The sequence below is a fragment of the Lycium barbarum genome, chromosome 10 (assembly GCF_019175385.1).
Source record: "Lycium barbarum isolate Lr01 chromosome 10, ASM1917538v2, whole genome shotgun sequence".
Lineage (NCBI taxonomy): Eukaryota > Viridiplantae > Streptophyta > Magnoliopsida > Solanales > Solanaceae > Lycium > Lycium barbarum.
In genome coordinates, this window is record NC_083346.1 from 71,561,990 (window position 1) to 71,588,937 (window position 26,948).

Below are 26,948 nucleotides of genomic sequence, written 5' to 3' on the forward strand. Positions count from 1 at the left end.
AATTCATATATGTCCCCAGCCCGTATGGTGACGACCGGCGAAATTTCGGAGCAAACAGAGCTGGTGCATCAGATCTCAAAAATGTATGTGCTAATACACACGACGGGTTGCAAAAAAGAAGGTCCTCGGTATTTAGACCAAATAAATGGAAACATAAGAGACTTCGTGTCCGCATAAGCAATCCGTATAGGTCCCTCGCCCGTTTGGTGCGGACCGGTGGAATTTTAGGACAAACAGAGTCGGCGCATCAGATCTCCAAAATATATGAGCTAATACACACGACGGGTCTCAAAAATAAGGTCCTCGGTATTTAGACCAAATAAATGAAAAAGCTACTTCGTGTCCGCGTAAGCAATTCGTATATGTCCCCAGCCCGTTTGGTGCGGACCGGCGTAAATTTCGGAGCAAACAGGAGCGGGTGCATCAGATCTCAAAAATGTATGAGCTAATACACACGACGGGTTGCAAAAAAGAAGGTCCTCGGTATTTAGACCAAATAAATGAAAAAAAAGCTACTTGTGGCCGCATAAGCAATCCGTATAGGTCCCCAGCCCGTTTGGTGCGGTCCGGTGGAATTTCAGAGCAAACAGAGTCCGCCCATCAGATCTCCAAAATGTATGAGCTAATACAAACGACGGGTCTCAAAAAGAAGGTCCTCGGTATTTAGACCAAATAAATTGAAAAGGAGGCTGCTTCGTGTCCGCGTAAGCAATGCGTATATGTCCCCAGCACGTTTGGTGCGGACCGGTGAAATTTCGGAGCAAACAGAGCCGGTGCATCAAATCTCAAAAATGTATGAGCTAATACACACGACGGATCGCAAAAAGAAGGTCCTCGGTATTTAGACAAAATAAATGAAAAAAAAAGCTACTTGGTGGCCGCATAAGCAATCCGTATAGGTCCCCAGCCCGTTTGGTGCGGTCCGGTGGAATTTCAGAGCAAACAGAGACGGCCCATCAGATCTCCAAAATGTATGAGCTAATACACACGACGGGTCTCAAAAAGAAGGTCCTCGGTATTTAGACCAAATAAATTGAAAAGGAGGCTGCTTCGTGTCCGCGTAAGCAATTCATATATGTCCCCAGCCCGTATGGTGACGACCGGCGAAATTTCGGAGCAAACAGAGCTGGTGCATCAGATCTCAAAAATGTATGTGCTAATACACACGACGGGTTGCAAAAAAGAAGGTCCTCGGTATTTAGACCAAATAAATGGAAACATAAGAGACTTCGTGTCCGCATAAGCAATCCGTATAGGTCCCTCGCCCGTTCGGTGCGGTCCGATGGAATTTTAGAGCAAATAGAGCCGGCCTATCAGATCTCCAAAATGTATGAGCTAATACACACGACGGGTCTCAAAAAGAAGGTCCTCGGTGTTTAGACCAAATAAATAGAAAAAGTGCCTGCTTCGTGTCCGCGTAAGCAATGCGTATATGTCCCCAGCACGTTTGGTGCGGCCGGGCGTAATTTCGGAGCAAACGGAGCGGGTGCATCAGATCTCAAAAATGTAGGAGCTAATACACACGACGGGTTGCAAAAAAGAAGGTCCTCGGTATTTAGACCAAATAAATGAAAAAACAAGCTACTTTGTGGCCGCATAAGCAATCCGTATAGGTCCCCAGCCCGTTTGGTGCGGTCCGGTGGAATTTCAGAGCAAACAGAGTCCGCCCATCAGATCTCCAAAAATGTATGAGCTAATACAAACGACGGGTCTCAAAAAAGAAGGTCCTGCGGTATTTAGACCAAATAAATTGAAAAGGAGGCTGCTTTGGTGTCCCGCGTAAGCATGCGTATATGTCCCCAGCACGTTTGGTGCGGACCGTGAAATTTCGGAGCAAACAGAGCCGGTGCAATCAAATCTCATCCTCGGTGTTTAGACCAAATAAATAGAAAAAGTGCCTGCTTTGTGTCCGCGTAAGCAATGCGTATATGTCCCCAGCCCGTTTGGTGCGGACCGGCGTAATTTCGGAGCAAACGGAGCGGGTGCATCAGATCTCAAAAATGTATGAGCTAATACACACGACGGGTTGCAAAAAAGAAGGTCCTCGGTATTTAGACCAAATAAATGAAAAAACAAGCTACTTGGTGGCCGCATAAGCAATCCGTATAGGTCCCCAGCCCGTTTGGTGCGGTCCGGTGGAATTTCAGAGCAAACAGAGACGGCCCATCAGATCTCCAAAATGTGTGAGCTAATACACACGACGGGTCTCAAAAAGAAGGTCCTCGGTATTTAGACCAAATAAATTGAAAAGGAGGCTGCTTCGTGTCCGCGTAAGCAATGCGTATATGTCCCCAGCACGTTTGGTGCGGACCGGTGAAATTTCGGAGCAAACAGAGCCGGTGCATCAAATCTCAAAAATGTATGAGCTAATACACACGACGGATTCGCAAAAAAGAAGGTCCTCGGTATTTAGACAAAATAAATGAAAAAAGAAGCTACTTGGTGGCCGCATAAGCAATCCGTATAGGTCCCCAGCCCGTTTGGTGCGGTCCGGTGGAATTTCAGAGCAAACAGAGACGGCCCATCAGATCTCCAAAATGTGTGAGCTAATACACACGACGGGTCTCAAAAAGAAGGTCCTCGGTATTTAGACCAAATAAATTGAAAAGGAGGCTGCTTCGTGTCCGCGTAAGCAATTCATATATGTCCCCAGCCCGTATGGTGACGACCGGCGAAATTTCGGAGCAAACAGAGCTGGTGCATCAGATCTCAAAAATGTATGTGCTAATACACACGCGGGTTGCAAAAAAGAAGGTCCTCGGTATTTAGACCAAATAAATGGAAACATAAGAGACTTCGTGTCCGCATAAGCAATCCGTATAGGTCCCTCGCCCGTTCGGTGCGGTCCGATGGAATTTTAGAGCAAATATAGCTGGCCTATCAGATCTCCAAAATGTATGAGCTAATACACACGACGGGTCTCAAAAAGAAGGTCCTCGGTGTTTAGACCAAATAAATTGAAAATGTGACTACTTCGTGTCCGCGTAAGCAATTCATATATGTCCCCAGCCCGTATGGTGACGACCGGCGAAATTTCGGAGCAAACAGAGCTGGTGCATCAGATCTCAAAAATGTATGTGCTAATACACACGACGGGTTGCAAAAAAGAAGGTCCTCGGTATTTAGACCAAATAAATGGAAACATAAGAGACTTCGTGTCCGCATAAGCAATCCGTATAGGTCCCTCGCCCGTTTGGTGCGGATCCGGTGGAATTTTAGGAGCAAACAGAGTCGGCGCATCAGATCTCCAAAATATATGAGCTAATACACACGACGGGTCTCAAAAAGAAGGTCCTCGGTGTTTAGACCAAATAAATTAGAAAAAGTGCCTGCTTCGTGTCCGCGTAAGCAATGCGTATATGTCCCCAGCCCGTTTGGTGCGGACCGGCGTAATTTCGGAGCAAACGGAGCGGGTGCATCAGATCTCAAAAATGTATGAGCTAATACACACGACGGGTTGCAAAAAAGAAGGTCCTCGGTATTTAGACCAAATAAATGAAAAAACAAGCTACTTGGTGGCCGCATAAGCAATCCGTATAGGTCCCCAGCCCGTTTGGTGCGGTCCGGTGGAATTTCAGAGCAAACAGAGACGGCCCATCAGATCTCCAAAATGTATGAGCTAATACAAACGACGGGTCTCAAAAAGAAGGTCCTCGGTATTTAGACCAAATAAATTGAAAAGGAGGCTGCTTCGTGTCCGCGTAAGCAATGCGTATATGTCCCCAGCACGTTTGGTGCGGACCGGTGAAATTTCGGAGCAAACAGAGCCGGTGCATCAAATCTCAAAAATGTATGAGCTAATACACACGACGGATCGCAAAAAGAAGGTCCTCGGTATTTAGACAAAATAAATGAAAAAAAAAGCTACTTGGTGGCCGCATAAGCAATCCGTATAGGTCCCCAGCCCGTTTGGTGCGGTCCGGTGGAATTTCAGAGCAAACAGAGACGGCCCATCAGATCTCCAAAATGTATGAGCTAATACACACGACGGGTCTCAAAAAGAAGGTCCTCGGTATTTAGACCAAATAAATTGAAAAGGAGGCTGCTTCGTGTCCGCGTAAGCAATTCATATATGTCCCCAGCCCGTATGGTGACGACCGGCGAAATTTCGGAGCAAACAGAGCTGGTGCATCAGATCTCAAAAATGTATGTGCTAATACACACGCGGGTTGCAAAAAAGAAGGTCCTCGGTATTTAGACCAAATAAATGGAAACATAAGAGACTTCGTGTCCGCATAAGCAATCCGTATAGGTCCCTCGCCCGTTCGGTGCGGTCCGATGGAATTTTAGAGCAAATAGAGTCGGCCTATCAGATCTCCAAAATGTATGAGCTAATACACACGACGGGTCTCAAAAAGAAGGTCCTCGGTGTTTAGACCAAATAAATTGAAAATGTGACTACTTCGTGTCCGCGTAAGCAATTCATATATGTCCCCAGCCCGTATGGTGACGACCGGCGAAATTTCGGAGGAAACAGAGCTGGTGCATCAGATCTCAAAAATGTATGTGCTAATACACACGCGGGTTGCAAAAAAGAAGGTCCTCGGTATTTAGACCAAATAAATGGAAACATAAGAGACTTCGTGTCCGCATAAGCAATCCGTATAGGTCCCTCGCCCGTTCGGTGCGGTCCGATGGAATTTTAGAGCAAATAGAGCCGGCCTATCAGATCTCCAAAATGTATGAGCTAATACACACGACGGGTCTCAAAAAGAAGGTCCTCGGTGTTTAGACCAAATAAATTGAAAATGTGACTACTTCGTGTCCGCGTAAGCAATTCATATATGTCCCCAGCCCGTATGGTGACGACCGGCGAAATTTCGGAGCAAACAGAGCTGGTGCATCAGATCTCAAAAATGTATGTGCTAATACACACGCGGGTTGCAAAAAATAAGGTCCTCGGTATTTAGACCACATAAATGGAAACATAAGAGACTTCGTGTCCGCATAAGCAATCCGTATAGGTCCCTCGCCCGATTGGTGCGGACCGATGGAATTTTAGGACAAACAGAGTCCGGCGCTATCGGATCTCGCAAAATATATGAGCTAATACACACGACGGGTCGCAAAAAGAAGGTCCTCGGTATTTAGACCAAATAAATGAAAAAATAAGCTACTTCGTGTACGCCTAAGCAATACGTATAGGTCCCCAGCCCGTTTGGTGCGGACCGAGGAAATTTCAGGGCAAACAGAGCCGGCCATCAGATCTCCAAAATGTATGAGCTAATACACACGACGGGTCTCAAAAAGAAGGTCCTCGGTGTTTAGACCAAAATAAATAGAAAAAAGTGCTGACTTCCTGTCCGCGTAAGCAATGCGTATATGTCCCCAGCCCGTTTGGTGCGGTCCGGCGTAATTTCGGAGCAAACAGAGCGGGTGCATCAGATCTAAAAAATGTATGAGCTAATACACACGACGGGTTGCAAAAAAGAAGGTCCTCGGTATTTAGACCAAATAAATGGAAACATAAGAGACTTCGTGTCCGCATAAGCAATCCGTATAGGTCCCTCGCCCGTTCGGTGCGGTCCGATGGAATTTTAGAGCAAATAGAGTCGGCCTATCAGATCTCCAAAATATATGAGCTAATACACACGACGGGTCTCAAAAAGAAGGTCCTCGGTATTTAGACCAAATAAATTGAAAAGGAGGCTGCTTCGTGTCCGCGTAAGCAATGCGTATATGTCCCCAGCCCGTTTGGTGACGGACCGGCGAAATTTCGGAGCAAACAGAGCTGGTGCATCAGATCTCAAAAATGTATGAGCTAATACACACGACGGGTTGCAAAAAAGAAGGTCCTCGGTATTTAGACCAAATAAATGGAAAAACATAAGCTACTTCGTGGCCGCATAAGCAATCCGTATAGGTCCCTCAGCCCGTTTGGTGCGGTCCGGTGGAATTTTAGAGCAAACAGAGTCGGCCCATCAGATCTCCAAAATGTATGAGCTAATACAAACGACGGGTCTCAAAAAGAAGGTCCTCGGTATTTAGACCAAATAAATTGAAAAGGAGGCTGCTTCGTGTCCGCGTAAGCAATGCGTATATGTCCCCAGCCCGTATGGTGACGACCGGCGAAATTTCGGAGCAAACAGAGCCTGGTGCATCAGATCTCAAAAATGTATGAGCTAATACACACGACGGGTTCGCAAAAAAGAAGGTCCTCGGTATTTAGACAAAATAAATGAAACATAAGAGCTACTTGGTGGCCGCATAAGCAATCCGTATAGGTCCCTCGCCCGTTTGGTGCGGTCCGGTGGAATTTCAGAGCAAACAGAGACGGCCCATCAGATCTCCAAAATGTATGAGCTAATACACACGACGGGTCTCAAAAAGAAGGTCCTCGGTATTTAGACCAAATAAATTGAAAAGGAGGCTGCTTCGTGTCCGCGTAAGCAATTCATATATGTCCCCAGCCCGTATGGTGACGACCGGCGAAATTTCGGAGCAAACAGAGCTGGTGCATCAGATCTCAAAAATGTATGTGCTAATACACACGCGGGTTGCAAAAAAGAAGGTCCTCGGTATTTAGACCAAATAAATGGAAACATAAGAGACTTCGTGTCCGCATAAGCAATCCGTATAGGTCCCTCGCCCGTTCGGTGCGGTCCGATGGAATTTTAGAGCAAATAGAGTCGGCCTATCAGATCTCCAAAATGTATGAGCTAATACACACGACGGGTCTCAAAAAGAAGGTCCTCGGTGTTTAGACCAAATAAATTGAAAATGTGACTACTTCGTGTCCGCGTAAGCAATTCATATATGTCCCCAGCCCGTATGGTGACGACCGGCGAAATTTCGGAGCAAACAGAGCTGGTGCATCAGATCTCAAAAATGTATGTGCTAATACACACGACGGGTTGCAAAAAAGAAGGTCCTCGGTATTTAGACCAAATAAATGGAAACATAAGAGACTTCGTGGCCGCATAAGCAATCCGTATAGGTCCCCAGCCCGTTTGGTGCGGTCCGGTGGAATTTCAGAGCAAACAGAGACGGCCCATCAGATCTCCAAAATGTATGAGCTAATACACACGACGGGTCTCAAAAAGAAGGCCCTCGGTATTTAGACCAAATAAATTGAAAAGGAGGCTGCTTCGTGTCCGCGTAAGCAATTCAGTATATGTCCCCAGCCCGTATGGTGACGGACCGGCGAAATTTCGGAGCAAACAGAGCTGGTGCATCAGATCTCAAAAATGTATGTAGCTAATACACACGACGGGTTGCAAAAAAGAAGGTCCTCGGTATTTAGACCAAATAAATGGAAAACATAAGAGACTTCGTGTCCGCATAAGCAATCCGTATAGGTCCCTCGCCCGTTCGGTGCGGTCCGGTGGAATTTCAGAGCAAACAGAGATGGCCGATCAGATCTCCAAAATGTATGAGCTAATACACACGACGGGTCTCAAAAAGAAGGTCCTCGGTATTTAGACCAAATAAATTGAAAATGTGACTACTTCGTGTCCGCGTAAGCAATTCATATATGTCCCCAGCCCGTATGGTGACGACCGGCGAAATTTCGGAGCAAATAGAGCTGGTGCATCAGATCTCAAAAATGTATGTGCTAATACACACGACGGGTTGCAAAAAAGAAGGTCCTCGGTATTTAGACCAAATAAATGGAAACATAAGAGACTTCGTGTCCGCATAAGCAATCCGTATAGGTCCCTCGCCCGTTTGGTGCGGTCCGGTGGAATTTTAGAGCAAACAGAGTCGGCCATCAGATCTCCAAAATGTATGAGCTAATACACACGACGGGTCTCAAAAAGAAGGTCCTCGGTGTTTAGACCAAATAAATAGAAAAAGTGGCTGCTTCGTGTCCGCGTAAGCAATGCGTATATGTCCCCAGCCCGTTTGGTGCGGACCGGCGAAATTTCGGAGCAAACAGAGCGGGTGCATCAGATCTCAAAAATGTATGAGCTAATACACACGACGGGTTGCAAAAAAGAAGGTCCTCGGTATTTAGACCAAATAAATGGAAAAATAAGTTACTTCGTGTCCGCATAAGCAATCCGTATAGGTCCCTCGCCCGTTTCGGTGCGGTCCGGTGGAATTTTAGAGCAAATAGAGACGGCCTATCAGATCTCCAAAATGTATGAGCTAATACACACGACGGGTCTCAAAAAGAAGGTCCTCGGTATTTAGACCAAATAAATTGAAAATGTGAGCTAGCTTCGTGTCCGCGTAAGCAATTCATATATGTCCCCAGCCCGTATGGTGACGACCGGCGAAATTTCGGAGCAAACAGAGCTGGTGCATCAGATCTCAAAAATGTATGTGCTAATACACACGACGGGTTGCAAAAAAGAAGGTCCTCGGTATTTAGACCAAATAAATGGAAACATAAGAGACTTCGTGTCCGCATAAGCAATCCGTATAGGTCCCTCGCCCGTTGGTGCGGTACCGGTGGAATTTTAGAGCAAACAGAGTCGGCCATCAGATCTCCAAAATGTATGAGCTAATACACACGACGGGTCTCAAAAAGAAGGTCCTCGGTATTTAGACCAAATAAATTGAAAAGGAGGCTGCTTCGTGTCCGCGTAAGCAATGCGTATATGTCCCCAGCCCGTTTGGTGCGGACCGGTGAAATTTCGGAGCAAACAGAGCCGGTGCATCAAATCTCAAAAATGTATGAGCTAATACACACGACGGATCGCAAAAAGAAGGTCCTCGGTATTTAGACAAAATAAATGAAAAAAAAAGCTACTTGGTGGCCGCATAAGCAATCCGTATAGGTCCCCAGCCCGTTTGGTGCGGTCCGGTGGAATTTCAGAGCAAACAGAGACGGCCCATCAGATCTCCAAAATGTATGAGCTAATACACACGACGGGTCTCAAAAAGAAGGTCCTCGGTATTTAGACCAAATAAATTGAAAAGGAGGCTGCTTCGTGTCCGCGTAAGCAATGCAGTATATGTCCCCAGCCCGTATTGGTGCGGACCGGCGAAATTTCGGAGCAAACAGAGCTGGTGCATCAGATCTCAAAAATGTATGACCTAATACACACGACGGGTTGCAAAAAAGAAGGTCCTCGGTATTTAGACCAAATAAATGGAAAACATAAGAGACTTCGTGTCCGCATAAGCAATCCGTATAGGTCCCTCGCCCGTTCGGTGCGGTCCGATGGAATTTAGAGCAAACTAGAGACGGCCTATCAGATCTCCAAAATGTATGAGCTAATACACACGACGGGTCTCAAAAAGAAGGTCCTCGGTGTTTAGACCAAATAAATTGAAAATGTGACTACTTCGTGTCCGCGTAAGCAATTCATATATGTCCCCAGCCCGTATGGTGACGACCGGCGAAATTTCGGAGCAAACAGAGCTGGTGCATCAGATCTCAAAAATGTATGTGCTAATACACACGACGGGTTGCAAAAAAGAAGGTCCTCGGTATTTAGACCAAATAAATGGAAACATAAGAGACTTCGTGTCCGCATAAGCAATCCGTATAGGTCCCTCGCCCGTTCGGTGCGGTCCGATGGAATTTTAGAGCAAATAGAGCTGGCCTATCAGATCTCCAAAATGTATGAGCTAATACACACGACGGGTCTCAAAAAGAAGGTCCTCGGTGTTTAGACCTAATAAATGAAAAAATAAGCTACTTCGTGTACGCCTAAGCAATACGTATATGTCCCCAGCCCGTTTGGTGCGGACCGGTGAAATTCAGGAGCAAACAGAGACGGCCCATCAGATCTCCAAAATGTATGAGCTAATACACACGACGGGTCTCAAAAAGAAGGTCCTCGGTATTTAGACAAAATAAATGAAAAAAAAAGCTACTTGGTGGCCGCATAAGCAATCCGTATAGGTCCCCAGCCCGTTTGGTGCGGTCCGGTGGAATTTCAGAGCAAACAGAGACGGCCCATCAGATCTCCAAAATGTATGAGCTAATACACACGACGGGTCTCAAAAAGAAGGTCCTCGGTATTTAGACCAAATAAATTGAAAAGGAGGCTGCTTCGTGTCCGCGTAAGCAATGCGTATATGTCCCCAGCACGTTGGTGACGGACCGGTGAAATTTCGGAGCAAACAGAGCCGGTGCATCAAATCTCAAAAATGTATGAGCTAATACACACGACGGGTTCGCAAAAAGAAGGTCCTCGGTATTTAGACAAAATAAATGAAAACAAAAGCTACTTGGTGGCCGCATAAGCAATCCGTATAGGTCCCCAGCCCGTTTGGTGCGGTCCGGTGGAATTTCAGAGCAAACAGAGACGGCCCATCAGATCTCCAAAATGTATGAGCTAATACACACGACGGGTCTCAAAAAGAAGGTCCTCGGTATTTAGACCAAATAAATTGAAAAGGAGGCTGCTTCGTGTCCGCGTAAGCAATTCATATATGTCCCCAGCCCGTATGGTGACGACCGGCGAAATTTCGGAGCAAACAGAGCTGGTGCATCAGATCTCAAAAATGTATGTGCTAATACACACGACGGGTTGCAAAAAAGAAGGTCCTCGGTATTTAGACCAAATAAATGAAAACATAAGAGACTTCGTGTCCGCATAAGCAATCCGTATAGGTCCCTCAGCCCGTTCGGTGCGGTCCGGATGGAATTTTAGAGCAAATAGAGACGGCCTATCAGATCTCCAAAATAGTATGAGCTAATACACACGACGGGTCTCAAAAAGAAGGTCCTCGGTGTTTAGACCAAATAAATTGAAAATGTGACTACTTCGTGTCCGCGTAAGCAATGCGTATATGTCCCCAGCCCGTTTGGTGCGGACCGGTGAAATTTCGGAGCAAACAGAGCCGGTGCATCAAATCTCAAAAATGTATGAGCTAATACACACGACGGATCGCAAAAAGAAGGTCCTCGGTATTTAGACAAAATAAATGAAAAAAAAAGCTACTTGGTGGCCGCATAAGCAATCCGTATAGGTCCCCAGCCCGTTTGGTGCGGTCCGGTGGAATTTCAGAGCAAACAGAGACGGCCCATCAGATCTCCAAAATGTATGAGCTAATACACACGACGGGTCTCAAAAAGAAGGTCCTCGGTAGTTTAGACCAAATAAATTGAAAAGTGAGCTGCTTCGTGTCCGCGTAAGCAATTCATATATGTCCCCAGCCCGTTATGGTGACGACCGGCGAAATTTCGGAGCAAACAGAGCTGGTGCATCAGATCTCAAAAATGTATGATGCTAATACACACGACGGGTTGCAAAAAAGAAGGTACTCGGTATTTAGACCAAATAAATGGAAACATAAGAGACTTCGTGTCCGCATAAGCAATCCGTATAGGTCCCCAGCCCGTTTGGTGCGGTCCGGTGGAATTTAGAGCAAACAGAGACGGCCCATCAGATCTCCAAAATGTATGAGCTAATACACACGACGGGTCTCAAAAAGAAGGTCCTCGGTATTTAGACCAAATAAATTGAAAAGGAGGCTGTTTCGTGTCCGCGTAAGCAATTCATATATGTCCCCAGCCCGTATGGTGACGACCGGCGAAATTTCGGAGCAAACAGAGCTGGTGCATCAGATCTCAAAAATGTATGTGCTAATACACACGCGGGTTGCAAAAAAGAAGGTCCTCGGTATTTAGACCAAATAAATGGAAACATAAGAGACTTCGTGTCCGCATAAGCAATCCGTATAGGTCCCTCGCCCGTTCGGTGCGGTCCGATGGAATTTTAGAGCAAATAGAGCCGGCCTATCAGATCTCCAAAATATATGAGCTAATACACACGACGGGTCTAAAAAAGAAGGTCCTCGGTGTTTAGACCAAATAAATTGAAAATGTGACTACTTCGTGTCCGCGTAAGCAATGCGTATATGTCCCCAGCCCGTTTGGTGCGGACCGGTGAAATTTCGGAGCAAACAGAGCCGGTGCATCAAATCTCAAAAATGTATGAGCTAATACACACGACGGATCGCAAAAAGAAGGTCCTCGGTATTTAGACAAAATAAATGAAAAAAAAGCTACTTGGTGGCCGCATAAGCAATCCGTATAGGTCCCCAGCCCGTTTGGTGCGGTCCGGTGGAATTTCAGAGCAAACAGAGACGGCCCATCAGATCTCCAAAATGTATGAGCTAATACACACGACGGGTCTCAAAAAGAAGGTCCTCGGTATTTAGACCAAATAAATTGAAAAGGAGGCTGCTTCGTGTCCGCGTAAGCAATGCGTATATGTCCCCAGCCCGTTTGGTGCGGACCGGTGAAATTTCGGAGCAAACAGAGCCGGTGCATCAAATCTCAAAAATGTATGAGCTAATACACACGACGGGTCGCAAAAAGAAGGTCCTCGGTATTTAGACAAAATAAATGAAAAAAAAAGCTACTTGGTGGCCGCATAAGCAATCCGTATAGGTCCCCAGCCCGTTTGGTGCGGTCCGGTGGAATTTCAGAGCAAACAGAGACGGCCCATCAGATCTCCAAAATGTATGAGCTAATACACACGACGGGTCTCAAAAAGAAGGTCCTCGGTATTTAGACCAAATAAATTGAAAAGGAGGCTGCTTCGTGTCCGCGTAAGCAATTCATATATGTCCCCAGCCCGTATGGTGACGACCGGCGAAATTTCGGAGCAAACAGAGCTGGTGCATCAGATCTCAAAAATGTATGTGCTAATACACACGACGGGTTGCAAAAAAGAAGGTCCTCGGTATTTAGACCAAATAAATGGAAACATAAGAGACTTCGTGTCCGCATAAGCAATCCGTATAGGTCCCTCGCCCGTTGGTGCGGTACCGGTGGAATTTTAGGACAAACAGAGTCGGCGCATCAGATCTCCAAAATATATGAGCTAATACACACGACGGGTCTCAAAAATAAGGTCCTCGGTATTTAGACCAAATAAATTGAAAAAGTGAGCTACTTCGTGTCCGCGTAAGCAATGCGTATATGTCCCCAGCCCGTTTGGTGCGGACCGGATGAAATTTCGGAGCAAACAGAGCCGGTGCATCAGATCTCCAAAATGTATGAGCTAATACACACAACGGGTCTCAAAAAGAAGGTCCTCGGTATTTAGACAAAATAAATGAAAAAAAAAGCTACTTGGTGGCCGCATAAGCAATCCGTATAGGTCCCCAGCCCGTTTGGTGCGGTCCGGTGGAATTTCAGAGCAAACAGAGACGGCCCATCAGATCTCCAAAATGTAGTGAGCTAATACACACGACGGGTCTCAAAAAGAAGGTCCTCGGTATTTAGACCAAATAAATTGAAAAGGAGGCTGCTTCGTGTCCGCGTAAGCAATTCATATATGTCCCCAGCCCGTATGGTGACGACCGGCGAAATTTCGGAGCAAACAGAGCTGGTGCATCAGATCTCAAAAATGTATGTGCTAATACACACGCGGGTTGCAAAAAAGAAGGTCCTCGGTATTTAGACCAAATAAATGGAAACATAAGAGACTTCGTGTCCGCATAAGCAATCCGTATAGGTCCCTCGCCCGTTCGGTGCGGTCCGATGGAATTTTAGAGCAAATAGAGCCGGCCTATCAGATCTCCAAAATGTATGAGCTAATACACACGACGGGTCTCAAAAAGAAGGTCCTCGGTGTTTAGACCAAATAAATTGAAAATGTGACTACTTCGTGTCCGCGTAAGCAATTCATATATGTCCCCAGCCCGTATGGTGACGACCGGCGAAATTTCGGAGCAAACAGAGCTGGTGCATCAGATCTCAAAAATGTATGTGCTAATACACACGACGGGTTGCAAAAAAGAAGGTCCTCGGTATTTAGACCAAATAAATGGAAACATAAGAGACTTCGTGTCCGCATAAGCAATCCGTATAGGTCCCTCGCCCGTTTGGTGCGGACCGGTGGAATTTTAGGACAAACAGAGTCGGCGCATCGGATCTCGAAAATATATGAGCTAATACACACGACGTGTCGCAAAAAGAAGGTCCTCGGTATTTAGACCAAATAAATGAAAAAATAAGCTACTTCGTGTACGCCTAAGCAATACGTATAGGTCCCCAGCCCGTTTGGTGCGGACCGATGAAATTTCAGGGCAAACAGTGCCGGCCCATCAGATCTCCAAAATGTATGAGCTAATACACACAACGGGTCTCAAAAAGAAGGTCCTCGGTGTTTAGACCAAATAAATAGAAAAAGTGCCTGCTTCCTGTCCGCGTAAGCAATGCGTATATGTCCCCAGCCCGTTTGGTGCGGACCGGCGTAATTTCGGAGCAAACGGAGCGGGTGCATCAGATCTCAAAAATGTATGAGCTAATACACACGACGGGTTGCAAAAAAGAAGGTCCTCGGTATTTAGACCAAATAAATGAAAAAAAAGCTACTTGGTGGCCGCATAAGCAATCCGTATAGGTCCCCAGCCCGTTTGGTGCGGTCCGGTGGAATTTCAGAGCAAACAGAGACGGCCCATCAGATCTCCAAAATGTATGAGCTAATACAAACGACGGGTCTCAAAAAGAAGGTCCTCGGTATTTAGACCAAATAAATTGAAAAGGAGGCTGCTTCGTGTCCGCGTAAGCAATGCGTATATGTCCCCAGCACGTTTGGTGCGGACCGGTGAAATTTCGGAGCAAACAGAGCCGGTGCATCAAATCTCAAAAATGTATGAGCTAATACACACGACGGATCGCAAAAAGAAGGTCCTCGGTATTTAGACAAAATAAATGAAAAAAAAAGCTACTTGGTGGCCGCATAAGCAATCCGTATAGGTCCCCAGCCCGTTTGGTGCGGTCCGGTGGAATTTCAGAGCAAACAGAGACGGCCCATCAGATCTCCAAAATGTATGAGCTAATACACACGACGGGTCTCAAAAAGAAGGTCCTCGGTATTTAGACCAAATAAATTGAAAAGGAGGCTGCTTCGTGTCCGCGTAAGCAATTCATATATGTCCCCAGCCCGTATGGTGACGACCGGCGAAATTTCGGAGCAAACAGAGCTGGTGCATCAGATCTCAAAAATGTATGTGCTAATACACACGCGGGTTGCAAAAAAGAAGGTCCTCGGTATTTAGACCAAATAAATGGAAACATAAGAGACTTCGTGTCCGCATAAGCAATCCGTATAGGTCCCTCGCCCGTTTGGTGCGGACCGGTGGAATTTTAGGACAAACAGAGTCGGCGCATCGGATCTCGAAAATATATGAGCTAATACACACGACGGGTCGCAAAAAGAAGGTCCTCGGTATTTAGACCAAATAAATGAAAAAATAAGCTACTTCGTGTACGCCTAAGCAATACGTATAGGTCCCCAGCCCGTTTGGTGCGGACCGATGAAATTTCAGGGCAAACAGTGCCGACCAATCAGATCTCCAAAATGTATGAGCTAATACACACAACGGGTCTCAAAAAGAAGGTCCTCGGTGTTTAGACCAAATAAATAGAAAAAGTGCCTGCTTCCTGTCCGCGTAAGCAATGCGTATATGTCCCCAGCCCGTTTGGTGCGGACCGGCGTAATTTCGGAGCAAACGGAGCGGGTGCATCAGATCTCAAAAATGTATGAGCTAATACACACGACGGGTTGCAAAAAAGAAGGTCCTCGGTATTTAGACCAAATAAATGGAAAAATAAGTTACTTCGTGGCCGCATAAGCAATCCGTATAGGTCCCCAGCCCGTTTGGTGCGGTCCGGTGGAATTTCAGAGCAAACAGAGACGGCCCATCAGATCTCCAAAATGTATGAGCTAATACACACGACGGGTCTCAAAAAGAAGGTCCTCGGTATTTAGACCAAATAAATTGAAAAGGAGGCTGCTTCGTGTCCGCGTAAGCAATGCGTATATGTCCCCAGCACGTTTGGTGCGGACCGGTGAAATTTCGGAGCAAACAGAGCCGGTGCATCAAATCTCAAAAATGTATGAGCTAATACACACGACGGATTGCAAAAAGAAGGTCCTCGGTATTTAGACAAAATAAATGAAAAAAAAAGCTACTTGGTGGCCGCATAAGCAATCCGTATAGGTCCCCAGCCCGTTTGGTGCGGTCCGGTGGAATTTCAGAGCAAACAGAGACGGCCCATCAGATCTCCAAAATGTATGAGCTAATACACACGACGGGTCTCAAAAAGAAGGTCCTCGGTATTTAGACCAAATAAATAGAAAAAGTGGCTGCTTCGTGTCCGCGTAAGCAATGCGTATATGTCCCCAGCACGTTTGGTGCGGACCGGTAAAATTTCGGAGCAAACAGAGCCGGTGCATCAAATCTCAAAAATGTATGAGCTAATACACACGACGGATCGCAAAAAGAAGGTCCTCGGTATTTAGACAAAATAAATGAAAAAAAAAGCTACTTGGTGGCCGCATAAGCAATCCGTATAGGTCCCCAGCCCGTTTGGTGCGGTCCGGTGGAATTTCAGAGCAAACAGAGACGGCCCATCAGATCTCCAAAATGTATGAGCTAATACACACGACGGGTCTCAAAAAGAAGGTCCTCGGTATTTAGACCAAATAAATTGAAAAGGAGGCTGCTTCGTGTCCGCGTAAGCAATTCATATATGTCCCCAGCCCGTATGGTGACGGACCGGCGAAATTTCGGAGCAAACAGAGCTGGTGCATCAGATCTCAAAAATGTATGTGCTAATACACACGACGGGTTGCAAAAAAGAAGGTCCTCGGTATTTAGACCAAATAAATGGAAAACATAAGAGACTTCGTGTCCGCATAAGCAATCCGTATAGGTCCCTCAGCCCGTTTCGGTGCGGTCCGATGGAATTTTAGAGCAAACTAGAGACGGCCTATCAGATCTCCAAAATGTATGAGCTAATACACACGACGGGTCTCAAAAAGAAGGTCCTCGGTATTTAGACCAAATAAATTGAAAATGTGAGCTAGCTTCGTGTCCGCGTAAGCAATTCATATATGTCCCCAGCCCGTATGGTGACGACCGGCGAAATTTCGGAGCAAACAGAGCTGGTGCATCAGATCTCAAAAATGTATGTGCTAATACACACGCGGGTTGCAAAAAAGAAGGTCCTCGGTATTTAGACCAAATAAATGGAAACATAAGAGACTTCGTGTCCGCATAAGCAATCCGTATAGGTCCCTCGCCCGTTCGGTGCGGACCGGTGGAATTTTAGGAGCAAACAGAGTCGGCGCATCGGATCTCAAAATATATGAGCTAATACACACGACGGGGTCGCAAAAAGAAGGTCCTCGGTATTTAGACAAAATAAATGAAAAAATAAAGCTACTTCGTGTACCGCATAAGCAATACGTATAGGTCCCCAGCCCGTTTGGTGCGGTACCGGCGGAATTTCAGAGCAAACAGAGACGGGCCATCAGATCTCCAAAATGTATGAGCTAATACACACGACGGGTCTCAAAAAGAAGGTCCATCGGTATTTAGACCAAATAAATTGAAAAGAGGCTGCTTCGTGTCCGCGTAAGCAATTCGTATATGTCCCCAGCCCGTATGGTGACGGACCGGCGAATTTCGGAGCAAACAGAGCTGGTGCATCAGATCTCAAAATGTATGTGCTAATACACACGACGGGGTTGCAAAAAAGAAGGTCCTCGGTATTTAGACCAAATAAATGGAAAATAAGTTACTTCGTGTCCTGCATAAGCAATCCGTATAGGTCCCTCGCCCGTTTGGTGCGGACCGGTGGAATTTAGGACAAACAGAGTCGGCGCATCGGATCTCGAAAATATATGAGCTAATACACACGACGGGTCGCAAAAAGAAGGTCCTCGGTATTTAGACCAAATAAATGAAAAAATAAGCTACTTCGTGTACGCCTAAGCAATACGTATAGGTCCCCAGCCCGTTTGGTGCGGACCGATGAAATTTCAGGGCAAACAGAGCCGACCCATCAGATCTCCAAAATGTATGAGCTAATACACACGACGGGTCTCAAAAAGAAGGTCCTCGGTGTTTAGACCAAATAAATAGAAAAAGTGCCTGCTTCCTGTCCGCGTAAGCAATGCGTATATGTCCCCAGCCCGTTTGGTGCGGACCGGCGTAATTTCGGAGCAAACGGAGCGGGTGCATCAGATCTCAAAAATGTATGAGCTAATACACACGACGGGTTGCAAAAAAGAAGGTCCTCGGTATTTAGACCAAATAAATGAAAAAAAAAGCTACTTGGTGGCCGCATAAGCAATCCGTATAGGTCCCCAGCCCGTTTGGTGCGGTCCGGTGGAATTTCAGAGCAAACAGAGACGGCCCATCAGATCTCCAAAATGTATGAGCTAATACACACGACGGGTCTCAAAAAGAAGGTCCTCGGTATTTAGACCAAATAAATTGAAAAGGAGGCTGTTTCGTGTCCGCGTAAGCAATTCATATATGTCCCCAGCCCGTATGGTGACGACCGGCGAAATTTCGGAGCAAACAGAGCTGGTGCATCAGATCTCAAAAATGTATGTGCTAATACACACGCGGGTTGCAAAAAAGAAGGTCCTCGGTATTTAGACCAAATAAATGGAAACATAAGAGACTTCGTGTCCGCATAATCAATCCGTATAGGTCCCTCGCCCGTTCGGTGCGGTCCGATGGAATTTTAGAGCAAATAGAGCCGGCCTATCAGATCTCCAAAATATATGAGCTAATACACACGACGGGTCTCAAAAAGAAGGTCCTCGGTATTTAGACCAAATAAATTGAAAATGTGACTACTTCGTGTCCGCGTAAGCAATGCGTATATGTCCCCAGCCCGTTTGGTGCGGACCGGTGAAATTTCGGAGCAAACAGAGCCGGTGCATCAAATCTCAAAAATGTATGAGCTAATACACACGACGGATCGCAAAAAGAAGGTCCTCGGTATTTAGACAAAATAAATGAAAAAAAAAGCTACTTGGTGGCCGCATAAGCAATCCGTATAGGTCCCCAGCCCGTTTGGTGCGGTCCGGTGGAATTTCAGAGCAAACAGAGACGGCCCATCAGATCTCCAAAATGTATGAGCTAATACAAACGACGGGTCTCAAAAAGAAGGTCCTCGGTATTTAGACCAAATAAATTGAAAAGGAGGCTGCTTCGTGTCCGCGTAAGCAATGCGTATATGTCCCCAGCACGTTTGGTGCGGACCGGTGAAATTTCGGAGCAAACAGAGCCGGTGCATCAAATCTCAAAAATGTATGAGCTAATACACACGACGGATTGCAAAAAGAAGGTCCTCGGTATTTAGACCAAATAAATGGAAACATAAGAGTCTTCGTGTCCGCATAATCAATCCGTATAGGTCCCCAGCCCGTTCGGTGCGGTCCGATGGAATTTTAGAGCAAATAGAGCCGGCCTATCAGATCTCCAAAATGTATGAGCTAATACACACGACGGGTCTCAAAAAGAAGGTCCTCGGTGTTTAGACCAAATAAATTGAAAATGTGACTACTTCGTGTCCGCGTAAGCAATTCATATATGTCCCCAGCCCGTATGGTGACGACCGGCGAAATTTCGGAGCAAACAGAGCTGGTGCATCAGATCTCAAAAATGTATGTGCTAATACACACGACGGGTTGCAAAAAAGAAGGTCCTCGGTATTTAGACCAAATAAATGGAAACATAAGAGACTTCGTGTCCGCATAAGCAATCCGTATAGGTCCCTCGCCCGTTTGGTGCGGACCGGTGGAATTTAGGAGCAAACAGAGTCGGCGCATCGGATCTCGAAAATATATGAGCTAATACACACGACGGGTCGCAAAAAGAAGGTCCTCGGTATTTAGACCAAATAAATGAAAAAATAAGCTACTTCGTGGACGCATAAGCAATACGTATAGGTCCCCAGCCCGTTTGGTGCGGACCGAGTGGAAATTTCAGGGCAAACAGAGCCGGCCCATCAGATCTCCAAAATGTATGAGCTAATACACACGACGGGTCTCAAAAAGAAGGTCCTCGGTAGTTTAGACCAAATAAATAGAAAAAGTGCCTGCTTCGTGTCCGCGTAAGCAATGCGTATATGTCCCCAGCCCGTTTGGTGCGGACCGGCGTAAATTTCGGAGCAAACAGAGCGGGTGCATCAGATCTCAAAAATGTATGAGCTAATACACACGACGGGTTCGCAAAAAAGAAGGTCCTCGGTATTTAGACCAAATAAATGAAAAAAAAAGCTACTTGGTGGCTGCATAAGCAATCCGTATAGGTCCCCAGCCCGTTTGGTGCGGTCCGGTGGAATTTCAGAGCAAACAGAGACGGCCATCAGATCTCCAAAATGTATGAGCTAATACACACGACGGGTCTCAAAAAGAAGGTCCTCGGTATTTAGACCAAATAAATTGAAAAGGAGGCTGCTTCGTGTCCGCGTAAGCAATTCATATATGTCCCCAGCCCGTATGGTGACGACCGGCGAAATTTCGGAGCAAACAGAGCTGGTGCATCAGATCTCAAAAATGTATGTGCTAATACACACGCGGGTTGCAAAAAAGAAGGTCCTCGGTATTTAGACCAAATAAATGGAAACATAAGAGACTTCGTGTCCGCATAAGCAATCCGTATAGGTCCCTCGCCCGTTCGGTGCGGTCCGATGGAATTTTAGGAGCAAACTAGAGCGGCCTATCAGATCTCCAAAATATATGAGCTAATACACACGACGGGTCTCAAAAAGAAGGTCCTCGGTATTTAGACCAAATAAATTGAAAAAATAAGCTACTTCGTGTCCGCATAAGCAATCACGTATAGGTCCCTCGCCCGTTCGGTGCGGTACCGATGAATTTCAGAGCAAACAGAGCGGCCCATCAGATCTCCAAAATGTATGAGCTAATACACACGACGGGTCTCAAAAAGAAGGTCCTCGGTGTTTAGACCAAATAAATTGAAAATGTGCCTGCTTCGTGTCCGCGTAAGCAATGCGTATATGTCCCCAGCCCGTTTGGTGCGGACCGGCGTGAAATTTCGGAGCAAACAGAGCCGGTGCATCAAATCTCAAAAATGTATGAGCTAATACACACGACGGATCGCAAAAAGAAGGTCCTCGGTATTTAGACAAAATAAATGAAAAAAAGCTACTTGGTGGCCGCATAAGCAATCCGTATAGGTCCCCAGCCCGTTTGGTGCGGTCCGGTGGAATTTCAGAGCAAACAGAGACGGCCCATCAGATCTCCAAAATGTATGAGCTAATACAAACGACGGGTCTCAAAAAGAAGGTCCTCGGTGTTTAGACCAAATAAATTGAAAATGTGAGCTAGCTTCGTGTCCGCGTAAGCAATTCATATATGTCCCCAGCCCGTATGGTGACGACCGGCGAAATTTCGGAGCAAACAGAGCTGGTGCATCAGATCTCAAAAATGTATGTGCTAATACACACGACGGGTTGCAAAAAAGAAGGTCCTCGGTATTTAGACCAAATAAATGGAAACATAAGAGACTTCGTGTCCGCATAAGCAATCCGTATAGGTCCCTCGCCCGTTGGTGCGGACCGGTGGAATTTTAGGACAAACAGAGTCGGCGCATCGGATCTCGAAAATATATGAGCTAATACACACGACGGGTCGCAAAAAGAAGGTCCTCGGTATTTAGACCAAATAAATGAAAAAATAAGCTACTTCGTGTACGCCTAAGCAATACGTATAGGTCCCCAGCCCGTTTGGTGCGGACCGATGAAATTTCAGGGCAAACAGAGCCGGCCCATCAGATCTCCAAAATGTATGAGCTAATACACACGACGGGTCTCAAAAAGAAGGTCCTCGGTGTTTAGACCAAATAAATTAGAAAAGTGAGCTGCTTCGTGTCCGCGTAAGCAATGCGTATATGTCCCCAGCCCGTTTGGTGCGGACCGGCGAAATTTCGGAGCAAACAGAGCTGGTGCATCAGATCTCAAAAATGTATGAGCTAATACACACGACGGGTTGCAAAAAAGAAGGTCCTCGGTATTTAGACCAAATAAATGAAAAAAAAAGCTACTTGGTGGCCGCATAAGCAATCCGTATAGGTCCCCAGCCCGTTTGGTGCGGTCCGGTGGAATTTCAGAGCAAACAGAGACGGCCCATCAGATCTCCAAAATGTATGAGCTAATACACACGACGGGTCTCAAAAAGAAGGTCCTCGGTATTTAGACCAAATAAATTGAAAAGGAGGCTGCTTCGTGTCCGCGTAAGCAATTCATATATGTCCCCAGCCCGTATGGTGACGACCGGCGAAATTTCGGAGCAAACAGAGCTGGTGCATCAGATCTCAAAAATGTATGTGCTAATACACACGCGGGTTGCAAAAAAGAAGGTCCTCGGTATTTAGACCAAATAAATGGAAACATAAGAGACTTCGTGTCCGCATAAGCAATCCGTATAGGTCCCTCGCCCGTTCGGTGCGGTCCGATGGAATTTTAGAGCAAATAGAGTCGGCCTATCAGATCTCCAAAATGTATGAGCTAATACACACGACGGGTCTCAAAAAGAAGGTCCTCGGTGTTTAGACCAAATAAATTGAAAATGTGACTACTTCGTGTCCGCGTAAGCAATTCATATATGTCCCCAGCCCGTATGGTGACGACCGGCGAAATTTCGGAGCAAACAGAGCTGGTGCATCAGATCTCAAAAATGTATGTGCTAATACACACGACGGGTTGCAAAAAAGAAGGTCCTCGGTATTTAGACCAAATAAATGGAAACATAAGAGACTTCGTGTCCGCATAAGCAATCCGTATAGGTCCCTCGCCCATTTGGTGCGGACCGGTGGAATTTTAGGACAAACAGAGTCGGCGCATCGGATCTCGAAAATATATGAGCTAATACACACGACGGGTCGCAAAAAGAAGGTCCTCGGTATTTAGACCAAATAAATGAAAAAATAAGCTACTTCGTGTACGCCTAAGCAATACGTATAGGTCCCCAGCCCGTTTGGTGCGGACCGATGAAATTTCAGGGCAAACAGTGTCGACCCATCAGATCTCCAAAATGTATGAGCTAATACACACAACGGGTCTCAAAAAGAAGGTCCTCGGTGTTTAGACCAAATAAATAGAAAAAGTGCCTGCTTCCTGTCCGCGTAAGCAATGCGTATATGTCCCCAGCCCGTTTGGTGCGGACCGGCGTAATTTCGGAGCAAACGGAGCGGGTGCATCAGATCTCAAAAATGTATGAGCTAATACACACGACGGGTTGCAAAAAAGAAGGTCCTCGGTATTTAGACCAAATAAATGAAAAAAAAGCTACTTGGTGGCTGCATAAGCAATCCGTATAGGTCCCCAGCCCGTTTGGTGCGGTCCGGTGGAATTTCAGAGCAAACAGAGACGGCCCATCAGATCTCCAAAATGTATGAGCTAATACACACGACGGGTCTCAAAAAGAAGGTCCTCGGTATTTAGACCAAATAAATAGAAAAAGTGGCTGCTTCGTGTCCGCGTAAGCAATGCGTATATGTCCCCAGCACGTTTGGTGCGGACCGGTGAAATTTCGGAGCAAACAGAGCCGGTGCATCAAATCTCAAAAATGTATGAGCTAATACACACGACGGATCGCAAAAAGAAGGTCCTCGGTATTTAGACAAAATAAATGAAAAAAAAAGCTACTTGGTGGCCGCATAAGCAATCCGTATAGGTCCCCAGCCCGTTTGGTGCGGTCCGGTGGAATTTCAGAGCAAACAGAGACGGCCCATCAGATCTCCAAAATGTATGAGCTAATACACACGACGGGTGTCAAAAAGAAGGTCCTCGGTATTTAGACCAAATAAATTGAAAAAGTGAGCTAGCTTCGTGTCCGCGTAAGCAATTCATATATGTCCCCAGCCCGTATGGTGACGACCGGCGAAATTTCGGAGCAAACAGAGCTGGTGCATCAGATCTCAAAAATGTATGTGCTAATACACACGACGGGTTGCAAAAAAGAAGGTCCTCGGTATTTAGACCAAATAAATGGAAACATAAGAGACTTCGTGTCCGCATAAGCAATCCGTATAGGTCCCTCGCCCGTTCGGTGCGGACCGGTGGAATTTTAGAGCAAACTAGAGTCGGCGCTATCAGATCTCGAAAATATATGAGCTAATACACACGACGGGTCGCAAAAAGAAGGTCCTCGGTATTTAGACCAAATAAATTGAAAAATAAGCTACTTCGTGTACGCCTAAGCAATACGTATAGGTCCCCAGCCCGTTTGGTGCGGACCGGATGAAATTTCAGGGCAAACAGAGCCGGCCATCAGATCTCCAAAATGTATGAGCTAATACACACGACGGGTCTCAAAAAGAAGGTCCTCGGTGTTTAGACCAAATAAATTGAAAATGTGAGCTACTTCGTGTCCGCGTAAGCAATTCATATATGTCCCCAGCCCGTATGGTGACGACCGGCGAAATTTCGGAGCAAACAGAGCTGGTGCATCAGATCTCAAAAATGTATGTGCTAATACACACGACGGGTTGCAAAAAAGAAGGTCCTCGGTATTTAGACCAAATAAATGGAAACATAAGAGACTTCGTGTCCGCATAAGCAATCCGTATAGGTCCCTCGCCCGTTTGGTGCGGACCGGTGGAATTTTAGGACAAACAGAGTCGGCGCATCGGATCTCGAAAATATATGAGCTAATACACACGACGGGTCGCAAAAAGAAGGTCCTCGGTATTTAGACCAAATAAATGAAAAAATAAGCTACTTCGTGTACGCCTAAGCAATACGTATAGGTCCCCAGCCCGTTTGGTGCGGACCGATGGAATTTCAGAGCAAACAGAGACGGCCCATCAGATCTCCAAAATGTATGAGCTAATACACACGACGGGTCTCAAAAAGAAGGTCCTCGGTGTTTAGACCAAATAAATAGAAAAAGTGCCTGCTTCCTGTCCGCGTAAGCAATGCGTATATGTCCCCAGCCCGTTTGGTGCGGACCGGCGTAATTTCGGAGCAAACAGAGCGGGTGCATCAGATCTCAAAAATGTATGAGCTAATACACACGACGGGTTGCAAAAAAGAAGGTCCTCGGTATTTAGACCAAATAAATGAAAAAAAAAGCTACTTGGTGGCCGCATAAGCAATCCGTATAGGTCCCCAGCCCGTTTGGTGCGGTCCGGTGGAATTTCAGAGCAAACAGAGACGGCCCATCAGATCTCCAAAATGTATGAGCTAATACACACGACGGGTCTCAAAAAGAAGGTCCTCGGTATTTAGACCAAATAAATTGAAAAGGAGGCTGCTTCGTGTCCGCGTAAGCAATTCATATATGTCCCCAGCCCGTATGGTGACGACCGGCGAAATTTCGGAGCAAACAGAGCTGGTGCATCAGATCTCAAAAATGTATGTGCTAATACACACGACGGGTTGCAAAAAAGAAGGTCCTCGGTATTTAGACCAAATAAATGGAAACATAAGAGACTTCGTGTCCGCATAAGCAATCCGTATAGGTCCCTCGCCCGTTTGGTGCGGTCCGGTGGAATTTTAGAGCAAACAGAGACGGCCATCAGATCTCCAAAATGTATGAGCTAATACACACGACGGGTCTCAAAAAGAAGGTCCTCGGTATTTAGACTAAATAAATTAAAAAGGAGGCTGCTTCGTGTCCGCGTAAGCAATGCGTATATGTCCCCAGCCCGTTTGGTGACGACCGGCGAAATTTCGGAGCAAACAGAGCGGTGCATCAGATCTCAAAAATGTATGTGCTAATACACACGACGGGTTGCAAAAAAGAAGGTCCTCGGTATTTAGACCAAATAAATGGAAACATAAGAGACTTCGTGGCCGCATAAGCAATCCGTATAGGTCCCTCGCCCGTTTGGTGCGGACCGGTGGAATTTCAGGGCAAACAGAGCCGGCGCATCGGATCTCGCAAATATATGAGCTAATACACACGACGGGTCGCAAAAAGAAGGTCCTCGGTATTTAGACCAAATAAATGAAAAAATAAGCTACTTCGTGTACGCCTAAGCAATTACGTATAGGTCCCCAGCCCGTTGGTGACGACCGGCGAAATTTCGGAGCAAACAGAGCTGGTGCATCAGATCTCAAAAATGTATGTGCTAATACACACGACGGGTTGCAAAAAAGAAGGTCCTCGGTATTTAGACCAAATAAATGGAAACATAAGAGACTTCGTGTCCGCATAAGCAATCCGTATAGGTCCCTCGCCCGTTTGGTGCGGACCGGTGGAATTTTAGGACAAACAGAGCCGGCGCATCGGATCTCGCAAATATATGAGCTAATACACACGACGGGTCGCAAAAAGAAGGTCCTCGGTATTTAGACCAAATAAATGAAAAAATAAGCTACTTCGTGTACGCCTAAGCAATACGTATAGGTCGCCAGCCCGTTTGGTGCGGACCGATGAAATTTCAGGGCAAACAGAGCCGGCCCATCAGATCTCCAAAATGTATGAGCTAATACACACGACGGGTCTCAAAAAGAAGGTCCTCGGTGTTTAGACCAAATAAATTGAAAATGTGACTACTTCGTGTCCGCGTAAGCAATTCATATATGTCCCCAGCCCGTATGGTGACGACCGGCGAAATTTCGGAGCACACAGAGCTGGTGCATCAGATCTCAAAAATGTATGTGCTAATACACACGCGGGTTGCAAAAAAGAAGGTCCTCGGTATTTAGACCAAATAAATGGAAACATAAGAGACTTCGTGGCCGCATAAGCAATCCGTATAGGTCCCTCGCCCGTTTGGTGCGGACCGGTGGAATTTTAGGACAAACAGAGCCGGCGCATCGGATCTCGCAAATATATGAGCTAATACACACGACGGGTCGCAAAAAGAAGGTCCTCGGTATTTAGACCAAATAAATGAAAAATAAGCTACTTCGTGTACGCCTAAGCAATACGTATAGGTCCCCAGCCCGTTTGGTGACGACCGGCGAATTTTCGGAGCAAACAGAGCGGGTGCATCAGATCTCAAAAATGTATGTGCTAATACACACGACGGGTTGCAAAAAAGAAGGTCCTCGGTATTTAGACCAAATACATGGAAACATAAGAGACTTCGTGTCCGCTTAAGCAATCCGTATAGGTCCCTCGCCCGTTTGGTGCGGACCGGTGGAATTTTAGGACAAACAGAGCCGGCGCATCGGATCTCGCAAATATATGAGCTAATACACACGACGGGTCGCAAAAAGAAGGTCCTCGGTATTTAGACCAAATAAATGAAAAAATAAGCTACTTCGTGTACGCCTAAGCAATACGTATAGGTCGCCAGCCCGT